Here is a 15,688-nt window from a genome sequence, read left to right as displayed (position 1 = left end):
AGTCGGTACTGAAACATAGCAAACCTATGTATAACAGAACAAAACACTGCCCAGTCCTGAACTAACCTCATAATCATTGCTACATTTGAGCCCTTCACTGCTGCCACTGTGCCAAGCCATCTTATTGGGGTCTTCCTCTTTCTCTCTGACCCTCCATTTTACCAAACATGATATCCTTCTCCAGGGACTGGTCCCTCCTGACTATATATCCCTTCCTTATTCAGCTTTCATCCTTAATTTCTTCTCTTTTTCCCTCCTTCCCTCATTTTTTTTCTGTTTATCTTCCTTTCTTTGCTCTTTCCTGTATCTGTCTTTCCTTTGTTTTTCTTCTGCCTTTCTTCCCCCTTTCCTTCTTTTCTTCTTTCTCTCTTCCCTTGTTTCTTCTTTCCATTCATTCCCTCCCTTCTCCTTTATTTTCTTCTTTTCTCTCTCCTTCCCTAACTCCCTCTTTTGCTGTCTCTTTCTTCCTTCATTCCTTTCTTTCTTTATACTCCCTCTAGATCCTGCCTTCCTCCTATGTTTTATTTCTTTCTCTTTCTCCTCCATGCATTGACACAAGTGTTTTCAGCTATGGGCAATTTTGCCTACCAGAGAACATTTAGCAATGTCAGAAAACATGTTTTGTTGTCATAACTGGGTGAGGATATTAGGTGTAATGCTAGATGCCAAGAATACTGCTATCCATTCTATAAGCACAAAATAGCCTCCTATCACAAACTACTAATATAACTAATGTGTTTGCAAATATGATCCTTCTGATTGCATCTCTGTCAATACCCTATGAAATAAAGATGGAGATACTAGAATAGTTGTATCTCCCCTCAAAACATTTTTACATGTGATTGAAATAATCTAAACTTCAAAGCAGTCAAATGCTGTAAACTATCACCCACAGACATGATGACTTGTCTTCAGATTTCCCATTTCTCTATTTTAGGTCTCAGGGTAGAATGGAAGACTTTGATAATGAAAAGCCTTTGGACATGGAGCCCCTCTATTTCTTTGACCAGGTAATAATTGAGATCAATCTCATGACATTATAATTCATTATTTGTTGTTTAAGAATATACTTTTGACTATTATTTTTCCTACTTTTTAATTAGAAAGATTTCTTTTATTTTAGTTGAAACCTGAAAGAAAAAAATGGATAAAGACAAAATGTGAAGACAAGATCCCCCATTTGAGAAACAGCCCTAGAGCTAAGTGTTGGTAAAATATTTTGAATTACTCTACAGTTGTTTGGGTTACTTTCATTTAAATATATGTTTATAAGATTGTTGGGTCCAAAGTTTACCTAGCACCTATTTCAAAAAAGCTATGTCAAGAGATTGCCATTTCAAATCTAACAGTTAATGTCAGAGAACATTGCTTTAGTTCCATCAGTGGTTAATTTAAGCATGGTGGTAGTGGTGGGTATGGGCTGTGGAATCAGTTCTGACGCATAGCAACCCTATACAGGGTTTCTGAGGCTATAAATCTTTATGGGAGCAGAAAGTCTTATCTTTCTCCTGCAGAACAGCTGGTGGTTTCGAACTGCTGAACTTGAGGCTCACGGCCTGATTTATAACCACTACACTACCATAGTTGATAATATCTCCCAGTCACTCCTGGTTTCTAACTTTTCTTCAACAAATCCAAGCTCACTCCTGCCTTAGAGTGTTTTATTTGCTGTTCTTTCTGTTTTCTGCATTGCTTCCTCCTTGTTCCATTTTAAACTGTATTTACTTAAATACCATGTTTGTGGTGAAACATTTCTTGAACTCCCTATTCAGATTCCCACCTTCTCTCTGGAATGGACTGATAGCCACAAGGTCAGCAGTTCAAACTCATTAATTGCTCTGAAGGAGAAAGATGAGGCTTTTTGTTCTACTAAATATTTATAGCCTTGCAAACCCTATACAAAGTCACTATGTATTGGAACCAACTCGATGGCACCTACCAACACAGCAACCTTATCTCTACCATAACATTCCCCACCCCTCCAGTACCTAACTTAATTTAGAAAATGTACTCAATCATTTTCTAACATTCTAGCTGATAGCTGTATTTATTTGCTGACTGTCTCTCTCTTCATATGAGCATAAAGTCTGTAAGAGCAAGGCTTTTAATCTACTTGATCATTTCTCTATCTCCAGCCCCAACAACAGTGCCTGGTATATAGAATGTGCTCAACAAAGATTTGTGATTAGTACCCGTGGAGTTTTGTAAAGTCAACAAAGATGAGTGAAACAATAATTTTTCATTCAGGAATAATTTCTTTTAGAAGGATCAGCATGAGGCTGGTCCCTATGCAGAGGAAGTTAAAAGTCTCCCAAACGTCCAACTTTTCCAATATATTATACCACTCCATAATCCCTGATAGCAACCACCAGTCCTCCCTTCCCTTGTATCCCAGGGCTTTGCAATAGGCGGCAACATCTCACAGAACTCACAAACTGTCAAGAAAATGGCTCATGCAATTGTGGAGACTGGCAAGCCCTAAGTCGATAATTTAGGCATCAGTCTCAGGGACTGAGGAACCCAACCCATCAGGTCACATGTCAGGCTATTGATGCCCAAGGCTGAGGGAGCTGGTGAATCAGTTAAGGTGATAGGCCACAAGTCCCACCAATTGGAGGTCAGATGGAAATAAACCAGTTGCAGAATCCAAAGCAAGAGAGTGAACTGTGCCAAACTATTCCTATATACTGGATTTAGACCATACCCCCAAGGAAAACTAAGGGTAGTGACCCATAGCGACACTATATAGGGTTTCCAAGGAGCAACTGATGAGCTTGAACCACCGACCTTGCAGTTCAGATGACTTTGCAGTCTGACGCATTACCCTACAGCACCATACAAGGACTAAGGGATCTTAATCCTTAGTCCCAGTTAAATCCTTAATCCCACTTTGTTGTTGTTGTTATGTGCTGTGGAGTTGGTTCTGACTCATAGAGACCCTATAGAGGGTTTCCGAGGCTGTAAATCTTTACGGGAGCAGAAAACCTCATCTTTCTCCCACAGAAGAGCTGGTAGTTTCGAACTGATGACTTTGAGGTTCACAGCCCAATTCGTAACCACTATGCTACCAGAGCTCCTTTAATACCACTTTAAGGCCATCTTAAACCTGCCTCTTTAAAAACTCACTCCAAAATGGGCCCATACTCACCTGTCTAGAGGATTTGCAATATATTTCAAAATGGAGGAATATAGCTAGAAGGATTACATTAAGTAATTAACTACACTACACAATGGAATTAATCATGCCACAACTTTATTACCATCTGGTTACTCTTGTATCTTTACTTGTGAAATAGAGACTAAAACACCCCAACCTGCCTCAGAATATATAGCACAAGGGTATGTACAGTTAAAAATTGTCAACTATTCCAATGTGTTCTCAACAAGGGTTGATTTTATCCCACAGGGGACATTTGCAATGTTTGGAGACATTTTTGATTATCACAATTAGAGGGATAGAGAGTACTATTGTTATGTAGTGGATAGAGACTAAGGATGCTGCTAAATTTCATACAATGTATAGGACAGCCCTCCACAACAGATACTATCTGGTCCAAAATGTCAATAGGGTTATTTGTGTGTGTGTGTGTGTGTTGTATCGTTTTTTTAAAAATTTTATTGTGAATTGAATGAAAGTTTACAGGGCAGATCATCAGTTTTACATTCAACAAATCATATACTTTGTTTCATTACAATGATTATAATCCCCTCCATGTACCATCAGTTAATAGTATTGGAGTATTGGAGGTGTTCATCCATCCTCCATGACCTGAGAAACTCTAGAGTCCATGAAAATTAGAAATTCTGTTATGTATATAGTCACTTTTGATAAGGGTTCTTCTATGGAATCTTAGATCAAAATGTTCTGTAATAGCAGCCAGGCAACATTTAGTTCTGGTCTCATAGTAAACAAGAGAGTTGTTCATGAGTCAATTACCTACACATTCTATATCCTCCTTCTGTTCCTGAAGAAGGAGAGACAGATTGCTTCCAAATATCACAGAAAATGTTATGATAGCAGTGGAGTACTACCAGCACCAGAAGTAGTATGTCAAAGGAGTGGACAAATCTTTATAGTGAGGATCATTCCCACCCCCTTGATACACAGGGTTGACAGGGAGGGGGAACTTAGACATTAGCTACCCAAAATGGGGGGACTACAAAAGTACGAAGTGATTGGCTTACAAGCTTTCAATAGGGAACCTAGCTCCAGAGGATACAGGAAAAAGTAGACCCTCCACTGAATTGCTTCCAACCTATCTGGATGGTGTTGAGAAAAGGTGAGGGGGAAAGGACTCCTGTGGTTCAATAGGGAATGATTGCTATCAGGTTTGACAGTGAGTGTTGGAAAGGTAAATGTAAATGTAAATGTTTGGTAACAAAAGGAGTGGAGTGGTTTGATAACAAAAGGAGTGGAGATTCCTGAAACTATTAAGGGAGAAAAGTGAAGTAGGAGACCTGTCCAGGGAGGCAGTGACACTAGGGATGGAGGCTGAGATGATGATGTGGACAGAAGGAGTGACTGGGGACTCTGTACTCAGGGAGGGAGAGGGGCTGTGTGCTGGTGGTTGGGGGGCAGGAGTGTGGGGTGTACCCTTTGGTTGTTTGATGATGCATGCAGGGGATTGTGATCATTGCAATGAAACAAAATATGATAGGATGAATGTAAAGATAATGTTCACCCATGTAAACTAACATATAATTCACAATAAAAGCTAAAAAAATTTTAAATTAAATTAAATGGAACGCATAAACATCAATATCCTAGGCATTAGTGAGCTGAAATGGACTGGTATTGGCCATTTTGAAACTGACAGTCACATAGTTTACTATGCCAGTAATAGCAAATTGAAGAGGAATGACACTGCATTCATCATCAAAAAGAACATATCAAGATCTGTCTTGAAGTACAACTCTGTCTGTGATAGGATTAGATCCATACACCTACAAGGAAGACCAACCAGTTAATACCACTAGTATTCAAATTTATGCATCAACCACTAGAGCTAGTGATGATAAAATTGGAGAATTCTACCAACTTCTTCAGTCTGAAATTTATCAAACGTGCAATCAATATGTATAGATCAACACTGACAACTGGAATGCAAAGATTGGAAACAAAGAAGAAGGATCAATAGTTTGAAAATACGGCCTTGGTGTTAGAAACAGTACTGGAGATTATTGTTTTTTGTTAAGTACCATTGAGTTGGTTCCAAATCGTAACAACCCTGTATAGGGTTTCCAAGAACTGCTAGTGAGTTTGAACCTCACACCTTGTAGTTCAAACCAAACTTGTGGTCCAGTCCTTATCCTATAGCAACACATCAGGACTCCTTGCTGGAGATAGCATGATAGAATTTTGCAAGACCAATAACTTTTTTGTTTTTGCTCTCAACCAAATACATCTTGTTTCATTGTAATGATTACAATCCCCTTTATTGATGTACACAAAAACACATGGAATATATGAATTTTTTAAACAATCAAAGGACCCATTTTTCAAACCAGCCTCCGTCCATCAGTACACAGCCTGTCTTTTCCATGAGTCTGGAGTCCTCAGCTGCTCTATTTCTCCTTGCCATCGCTTCTGCTTCTTCTCTGGTGTCACTACTTCTCTGGTCAGGATCCCACGTTCTGCTCATGCTCTTCCCTCTTGCTGGTGCTCGGGTCCTCTGTTCCTGGGCTGTAAGATTAATCACCCCCTCCCCTTTTTGTTAAACGTCTTCTACCTTTATAATTGTGACACTTGCAGTTAGTCACGATAACAATTTTTTGTTTTTTTTTATTAAGTGCCATCGCGTTGTTTCTGACCCATAGCCACCCTGTGTGGAGTTTCCAAGGAGCAACTGGTGAGCTTGACTGCCAACCTTCTGGTTCAAACCAACTTTGCAGCCCAGTGCTTTAACCCACAGTGCCATGCCAGGACAATTGCTCACTATTAAATCAAAAGAAGCATCTCTCCATCTCTTTTCATCTGACCCATCTAGACAAGATGGAAACTATTCAGTGGGGATTCTACCCTTGCTCTGAAACTAAACTCCCTCATGAAAACTTGTAAGCCAGCCACTTCATGCCTTTATGTTGTTGTGAAATGCCATCAAGTCAGTTCTGACCCATAACGACCCTGTATAGGGTTTCTGAGGAGCAGCTGGTGAGCTTGAACTGCCGACCTTGCAGTTCAAATGGCTTTGTTGTATGGCGCATTAACCCACAGTGCCACACCAGGACTCTCATGCCTTTATATCCCCCCATTTTAGGTAGCCAGTGTCTGAGTTGCCCTTCCCTATCAACCCTGTGTACTGAGGGGATATGCTTGATCCTTGATCTGAAGACTCCTTCCCTCTTGGTTGGTATTTTATACTACTACATCTATAAGATAAGAAGACCAATTACTTCACTGCAAATACCTTTTATAAACAACATAAAAGATGACTATACACATGGACCTCACCAGATCAGATGAAGATACAGAAATCAAATTAACTACGTGTGGAAAGAGATGGTGGAAAAACTCCATATCCTCAGCTAAAATAAGGCTAGATGCAGACTGTGGAACAGACCCTCAATTGCTCAAGGCTGAAACTGAAGAAAATTTAAACAAGTCCACAAAAGCCAAAATATGACATTGTACATATCCCACCTGAATTTAAAGATCACTTCAAGAACAGATTTGATGCATTAGACACTAAAGATAGAAGATCAGAAGAGTTGTGGGCTGACATCAAGACCATTATATAGGAAGAAAGCAAAAGGTCATTTAGAAGACAAGAAAGAAGGAAAAAACCCCAAAATTAATGTCAGAAGAGACTCTGAAACTTACTCATCAGTATAGAGATGCTAAAGCAAATGGAAGAAATGAAGTGGTAATAGAGCTGAATAGAAAATTTCAAAGGGCAGGTCAAAAAGACACAATCAAATATTATAATGAACTGTGCAAAGACTGGGAGTTAGAAAACCAAAAGGGAAAAACATGCTCTACATTTCTCAATCTGAGGGAATTGAAGAAAAAATTTGAGCCACAATTGCAATATAGAAAGATTCTGTAGGCAAAATATTGAATGATGCAGAAAGTATCAAAAGAAGATGGTAGAGTCTCCTGTAGGACTCAGTCAATCGAATGTGAGGGCAGGGAAAATATGTAGAGTTGTCAGAGACCGTTTCTCCTGTGGGTGATGTGTATAAGAAGAAAAGACTCATCCCTGCCCACCACTGGGTCATCATGGCCAAGTTTGCCACCAAGAATTCAAAGTGGGTAGCAGTTGACAAGTGAATAGAGACTGCTAAAGTGCTAAGACACCATCAAGAGAAACTGTAGGCCAGTGTCTGTGATAACCAGCAGGACTCACCCACCCCGGAAAGGCCTGGACAAAAGAGGAAGTTGACTGAACAAAAACAAGATTTTAGTCAAAAGCTATCCCTTGAGCCAAAAGCAAAGGGTATGCCAGAGGTGAAGTTATTGTATGGGACAAACTTACTGGGGTCCTTTTGTGTCCCCAGATTTGTAGAAGAGTGAGGACACTGCCCAAATCCTGGGAGGCTATGGGCTCATCTGTGTTACTCGGGCTGGGAAAGATGCTCAGAAGTTCATCTATGAATCAGATGTGCTGTGGAAACACCAGAGCAACATTCACCAGGTGAATGAGTGGATCATCAATGATGTCTCATCCATGAAGATCTAGCGAGCTCTCTGAAGGGGCCAGAGCATCTGCGACTTGGTGCCAGATGTTATCCAAGAATACATCGAGAAGCATAATCTGAACAGCTCAGAGAGTGAAGCTAGGAATGCTGGGGTTATCCTGGCTCCTCTGCAGAAAAGCACTGCAGAATCCAAGTCATACAGAATCCAGAAGGCTGTTGTGTTATGCTCCTCTTTGCAGCTGTGAGATAGCCTCCTGTTAGTAACTGGGGGAAAGAATCAGGACCCTGTTTCATAAACTGAGCCTTAAAAGTTGGATAAAATTCAGTAATTAGAATCAGGTGTTTTTTTTTCTTTTCTTTTTATCAGAAGTTGGTAAGATGAATATTTTCAGTATGGTCTTTTTTCTAGAATTTATAAATCCCTTTATGTTCAAAACAAGAGATTAGCAGCACTCAAATCAGAAGAATATTTAATCAAACTAACTACAAATAGAAAGTCAAAAGGGACATCCTGGCTTTAACACGCAGGACAAGCAAAGTGTGAAAAACAAGCATTCATTAAAAATCATAACTTTAGTTACAAGGGCACAGACATTTTATGAGAAGTTATTGCTGGACAGTCTTCACCCAGGGTGAATTCTTAAAATCTTATAAACTGCTCAGCCATCTTCAGCTGTGCGGAGGAAAGACTGTGGGTGCACCTGGCAGGAACATTGTACCTATCGTTCTCTCTGGCACACGCAAGAATGGCTTATTAAACTTTGACAAGACACACCTGTCTGAAGCCCTACCTTTGGAGGTAGGGCATGAGATCCCAGCACCTGAGTACTTAGAAAAGTGCACAGGTGGTTCTGATGCCCAGCAGAGGTAGAAAGTCTCTGCCTTACACAAGCTGTATACACTCCCTAGTACAGCCTTGTGTACAGACCTATGCTGGTCTGGCCATTCACAATCCTTTATCTTCAGGGACAACCTAAAAGACAACATCATACTACCTAGAGAAAAAGAACCACAGAGAATGAGGAAAGAATTTGCCTTTTTTCAATGTATACAAGAGGGCATAAAGTTTTGTAGAAAGTTCCATTATTTTTTCATTCCATTTTCCTGGAACTTTTTGAAGCCTTCTTGTATTTCATATATAATCCACTCCAGATAAAGGCTTTGTAATTCTGCAGAAGGAAAAAATACTTTAAAATGATGCACTTGTATAGTCATATCTGAATCTATAACTTAAAAAAGAAATGAATTAAATAAAGCTGGCATATGTATGGAAGCAAAAAAAAAGATGGAAGGAATACACAGTCACTGCACCAAACAGAAATGATTGTTATTCAACCATTTTAAGAGGTAACATAATAATCAAGAGCCAGTGATACTAAAGGAAGCAGTCCAAGGTGCGCTGAAGGCATTGGCAAAGAACAAAGCACCAGGAATTCATGGAATATGCATTGAAATCTTCCAACAAACTGAGGCAGCCCTGGAGGCACTCACTCATCTATGCCAAGAAATTTGGAAGACAGCTACTCAGCTAAGTGATTGGAAAAGATCTATATTTGTGTCTATTCAAGAGAGGTAACCCAGTGGAATGCTGAAATCATTGGGCAATATCATTAATATTACATGCAAATAAAATTTTGCTGAAGATATTTCAAGAACATCTGCAACCATGCACTAACAAAGAACTTCTAGAGGTTCAAGTTGGATTCAGACACGTAGGTAGAATGACGGAAATCATTGCTGACGTCAGATAGACCTTGACTGAAAGCAGAGAATACCAGAAAGATGTTTACCTGTGCTTTATTGACTACACACAGGATTTCTGTCATGCGAATCATGACAAACTGTGGACAACAATGTGGAGAATGAGTATTCTAGAACACTTTATTGTGCTCATGAGGAAACTGTACATAGACTAAAAGGCAGTTGTTTGAACAGAAGAAGGGAACACCAAATGGTTTAAAATTAGGCAAGGTGTGTGCCAGGGTTATATTCTTTCACCATACTTATTCAACCTGTATGCTGAACAAATAATTCAAGAAGCTGGATTATATGAAGAAAAGTGTGGCATCAGGATTGGAGGAAGACTCATTAACAACCTGCGATATGCAAATGATACAACCTTGCTTGTTGGAAGGGAAGAGGACTTAAAATACTTAATGATGAAGAACAAAGACTACAGCCTTTGATACGGGTTGCACCTCAATGTAAAGAAAATAAAAGTCCTCACCACTGGACCAATAAATAACATCCATATAAATGAAGAAAAGATTGATGTTGTCAAAAACTTCATTTTGCTTGGATCAGCCATCAACACCCATGGAAGCAGCAGTCAAGAAATCAAATGATGTATTCTATTGGGCAAATCTGGTGCATAAGACCTCTTTAAAGTGTTAAAGAGCAAAGATGTTAGTTTGAGGAGTAAGGTGCACCTGGTCCAAGCTATGGTATTTTTGGTAACCATATATGCATGTGATAGTTGGACAATGAATAAGACCCTAGAAAATTTGATGCATTTGAGTTATAGTTTTATGGGAGAATATTAAAAATACCATGAACTGCCAAAGAACCAACCAATCTGTGTTGGATGAAATACCACCAGAATGCTCTTTGGAAGCCAGGATGGCCAGACTTTGTCTTTCACACTTTTGATGTAGTGTCAGAAGCTGCCAGTCCTTGGATAAGGACATCATGTTTGTTAAAGTGGAGGGTCGGAGAAAAAGAGGAACACCCAATGTGATGGATTGGCACAGTGGCAGTAGCAGTTGGCACAAACGTAGCAACGATTGTGAGGTTGGAGTAAGACTGGACAGTGTTTTCTTCTGCTGTGCATAGGGTTACTAAGAGTCAGTATCGACTCAATGGCATCTAACAACAACAACATTCCTGACTTTCCTTCTTCTGATATTGTTCCAGATGAACAGAGACCAAGTAGTGTTCCTTGAATGGCTACTTGCAAGCATTTTAAGATCCTAGGCACTACACAACAAACTAGGAGGTAGAATAGAGGCATTAGATGTTTTAGGCTGAGATGTCTTATGGAACTATGACCCTAAACTTCTAAACCAAGGAACCAAATCCCATGAGGTGTTTGGCTGTACATAAGCAGCCTCAACAAACTGCATTCTTTTTTTTTTTTTTTAATTTTTTGTCATTGTTGTAAATATATCTTATCAGGTAAGTTTTGCTAATTCAACTTTTTACAGGTATATTGGTGGCATTTAAAATACAGCTGTGCACTATTTTAATGAGTTCACTGTTGACCCCCTTTTCCCCTTCCCTCCCACTCCAGGTAACCACTAATATACTTTGGTCTTTTCTTGTCTTATAATATTTGTCCTTTTGTGGTTTACTTATTTTGCCCAGTATATAGTCTTCAAACTCTATCCATACCACACCATGGATCAAGATTTCATTTCTCCTACTGGCTGAGTAGGAGCTCTGGTAGTGTAGTGGTTACGAATCGGGCTGCAAACTGTAAGGTCAGCAGTTCGAAACTACCAGCTGCTCTGCGGGAGAAAGATGAGACATTCTGCTCCCGTAAAGATTTACAGCCTTGGAAACCTTGTGCAGGGTCACTATGAGTCAGAACCGACTCCACAGCACATAACAACAACAACTGGCTGAGTAGCATTCCATTTTGTTTATCCATTCATCTGTTAATGGGCATGTAGGTTGCTTCCAACTTTTGGCCATTGTGAGTAGTGCTGCAGTGAACATTAGCATGTGTGTTTATTTCTGAGTCTCTGATTTCAAGTTTTGGGGTATATACCTAGGAGTTGAATTGCTGGGTTAATGGCAGTTCTTTTTCTCTTTTTTTTTTTTTTCAGGAACTGCCATAATGTTTTCCAAAACAGCAGTACCATTTGCATTCCTAGCAGCAAGGGATAAGAGTTCCAGTTTCCCAACATTATTGCCTACAATTGCTGTTTATAGTTTGTTTTAATCTTAGACATTCTAGTAGAAGTGAAATGCTACCTCATTGTGGTTTTGATTTGTAACTGATGGTTAATGATGCTGAGCATCTTTTCATGTGCTTGGTGGTCATTGGAGTATTGTTATGAATTGAATTGTATCCCCCCAAAATGTATCAGTTTGGCTGAACCATGATCCTCAGTGGTTTGGCAGTTATATGATGACCCCCCCCCCCCCCGCCATGGTGTGATGTTATGTGACAAACCAATAAAAGGATTAAGGATGGGATATACCACCCTTAATCCCACCAGAAGGAGCTCTGGTAGTGTAGTGGTTACGAATCAGGCTGTGAACCTTAAGGTCAGCAGTTCGAAACTACCAGCCGCTTCGCAGGAGAAAGATGAAGTTTTCTACTCCCATCAAGATTTACAGCCTTGGAAACTCTGTACAGGGTAACTATGGGTCAGAATCAACTTAACAGCACTTAACAACAATAACAATCCTGCCAGAATCATATTGAGGAATTTCTCTTCTATTTCAGTCTTCTTTAGTGTTTTCATCAAGATAGGGTGTTGGCTTTTATGAAATGGATTTTATGAAATAGAGATGATCATGTGATTCCTTTCCTTTGTTCTATGGAGTCCTTGTGTGGTGTGTTCTATGGAGTCCAGTGAGATAAGCACTGGACTGCTAACCGCTAGGCCAATGATTGAAACCCACCAACTGCTCCTCAGAAACCTTATACAGGGTAGTTATGAGTTGAAACGAACTCAGTGACACTTAACAACAACATTGATGTGGTTTATTGCATTGATTGGTTTTCTAATTTTGAACGCTCCCTCCTCTATTTTTGGAATAAGTCCTGCTATGTCATGGTGTATGACTCTTTTAATATGCTAGTGAATTCTATTTGCTAGTATTTTATTGAGGATTTTTACATATATATTCATTAGAGACTAGCCTAGAGTTTTCTTTTTTGTGTGGTATCTTTGTCTGATTTGGGTATCAGGGTTATTATGTTTGTTTCATAGGACAGATAATTTTATAGTTGGTCCTTCCTCATTACTCATATTGTTGGGTTGTAATGAATCACAATTGTGTAGACAGCTGTGGGTTTGTTTTGTTTCGTTTTTCCTCTTTATCATTCAGGTCTTATTTGAAATTCTCTCCTCAGAAAGACCTTTCCTGACCTTCCAATCCAAAGAAGCCATACATATGCTCCTCCCCAAGCATTCTATTGGGGAACTTGGTGGTTCTAGAAGATAAGCACAAGCCATTTTGTGGGATAAAGATGAAGGTTTCTGCTCCTGAGACAATTTGTAGCCTTAGAAACCCTATATAGGGTTGCTATGAATTGGAACAGATTTGATAACATTTAACAACCATAACAACAAAACATTCTATCATAGCGCTATTTTATCTTTATCATAGAAGTTATCCGTTTCTATAATTTTGGGGCATATATGGAAAAGCCAACAGCTTTCCCCTTGAAATTGGGAACAAGTCAAGGGTGCCTGCCTTTACCACTTCTATTCAACATTGTATTAGAAGTTTTGTTGGACCAATCTTTATGCATTCCATTTGTTTCTTGACAACTTCCAATTTTCCTAGATTGATACTTCATACTCCCTATGTTCTGATTATTAATAGAATTTTGCAGCTATTTTTTTCTCACTTTGAGTTATGCCCCATCATATGCTCCATTAGTTCATTGGACTAATTGATTCCAAGCATCTTCAGTTCTCATCACTCTTCATTCTCCACACACAGAGAGACAAATAACTAACTGCACCTTAGATGACCCACTCGTGAGATTTTAAGATCTCAGATGGCATTCACTAAAAAAGGATGTAGAACATTGCCTTTGTGGACTATGTTATGCCAGTTGACCATGGTGCCCCTTAAGACTATGGTCCTAAGGCCCCAGGCCCAGAAACTCATTGCTTTAAGATACTTGGTAATATCTAAGACTTGTTTTTTTTGTTTTTGTTTTTAATCATTTTGCCTGCTGCATGCTCCACCACATTCATAGTTTTATTTGCAGGAACGGTAAATGCCCATCTTCAAATATCTCCTTTCAAATTCTTGTATATCCCATTCTTCCTCCCATACCCATTCATCACATTTCTCTGTCCATGCAACTACCCGCAGAACACTGTTGTTCCAAGGTTGTGTAGGTAACACTATTTACCTGTATTCCCTTTGTCCTTGAATACCTCCGTATGTCTTCACCTGTCTTCGTCATTATTCTGTCAGACTCCTTTTTCTTACATATTGCCTACCCCCTTCTTGTATTTTGCTGTCTGAGTCACCTAAGTCAACATGTGTCTACCGTCTAGCCAGTGAATTACTCTCCCTTCCCTCCCACCCCTGGAAACCATCAAAGAATGTTTCATTTAGTATGGAAACCTTTTCTTGAGTTCTTAAAATAGTGGTCTCTTACAATGTTTATCCTTTTGTGATTTATCTGGTCAGATTTCTTCCTAAGTATTTCATCTTCTGGGTGACTATTGTAAATGGTATTGTTTTCCAGACTTCCTTTACAGAACTGTCTTTATTAGTATGGAAGAATCCAGCTGATTTTTTTATATTGATCTTTTACTCTGCCACTTTGCTGAATCTTTCAATGAGTTCCAATAATTTGTTTCTGAGTCTTTGGGATTTTCTATGTATTGGATCATATCATTTACAAATAGAGAAAGTCTTACTTCTTCATTGCCAATTTAGATACCTTTAATTTCCCTTTCTTGGAGTCCTGGTGTGGCGCTGTGGGTTAATGCACCAGACTGCAAAGCCGTTTGAACTGCAAGGTCGGCAGTTCAAGCTCACCAGCTGCTCCTCAGAAACCCTATGCAGGGTGGCTATGGGTCAGAACCTACTCGAGGCACTTAGCAACAACATGTTCCCTTTCTTGCCTTATAGCCTGACTAAGAGCAGAAAGCCTCATCTTTCTCCAGCTGTTCCATGGGAGAAACATGAGGCGTTCTACTCTGGTAAAGATTTACAGCCTTGGAAACCCTGTACAGGGTCGCTATGGGTCAGAACTGACTCCATGGCACATAACAACAACAATAACGACAACAAGACTTACAACACAGTATTGAAAGGAGTGGTGATAAAAACCATCCTTGTCTGCTTCCTGTTCACAAAAGGAATGCTTTCAGTTTCTTTCCTTTAAGAGTAATGTTGGCTGTTGGATTTGTGTATCTGTTCTTAATTCTGTTGAAAATTTTCCCATCTATTCCTATTTTGTTGAGACATGTGACAAAATCCAACATCCATTCTTGTTTTCACCAGGAATGGATGTTGGATTTTGTCATGTGTCTTTTCTGCATCTATCAATATGATCATGTGGTCTTTTCCTTTGTTTCATTTATGTAGTGGATTATTACATTGATTGCTTTTCTAATATTGCACCATCATTGAAACACTGATATGAATCCCAGTGGTCATGATATATTGTTTTTTATATGTTGTTGAATTTTATTGGCTAAGATTTGTTGAGAATTTTCATCTATGTTCATGAAGAATATTGGTCTATAATTTTCTTTTTTAGTGACATCTTTGTCTAGATTTGATATGAGGGTTATGCTTATTTGATAACATTTATTCAGTAGTTTTCAATCTTTATCTGTGTTCTGGAATAGTTTGAGTAAAATTGGTATCAGCTCTTCTCTGAATGATTGGTAAAATTCACAAGTAAAGCCTTCTGGGTCCAGTTTTTGTTTTTTTTTTTAATGTTTTATTGTGTATTGAGTGATAGTTTGCATGGGGGAACATTAGTTTTACATTCATTCTATCCTATATCATTTCATTGCCTTAGTTACCACCCCGTCCATGCATCATCCCCCAACGAAAGGGTATACCTTGCATGTTCCCCCCCGCCCCCCAACGGTCCTCAGCACCCAGCCCCTTTCTCTCTCTGGGTCTCAACTCCCCAGGCACTCCATCTCTTCACCATCTCTTCACATTGTCCTCTCTGTCTTCATCTCAGGCCTCACTGCTTCTCTGGGTGGGGTTCCGCTCTCCATTCTTCTCCATTGATGGTCCCAGGGCGCTCCACTCCTAAACTGAAAGGTTAGTCACTCCCCTCCTTACTATAAAATATCCACCTTTACATTTCCAGTCCTCACAATCA

General features: G+C 39.4%; 1 pseudogene; it reads left to right on the top strand.

Moving 5' to 3' along the window:
- Nucleotides 1–7,883, top strand: part of LOC102812829 — a 40,302-nt pseudogene extending 32,419 nt beyond the window's left edge.
- Nucleotides 7,884–15,688: the final 7,805 nt, after the last annotated feature.

Source organism: Chrysochloris asiatica, unplaced genomic scaffold, assembly GCF_000296735.1.
Source record: "Chrysochloris asiatica unplaced genomic scaffold, ChrAsi1.0 scaffold00174, whole genome shotgun sequence".
NCBI classification, from domain to species: Eukaryota; Metazoa; Chordata; class Mammalia; order Afrosoricida; family Chrysochloridae; genus Chrysochloris; species Chrysochloris asiatica.
Note: the sequence above shows the minus strand (reverse complement) of the source record. Positions and strands in the feature narration are given on the sequence as shown.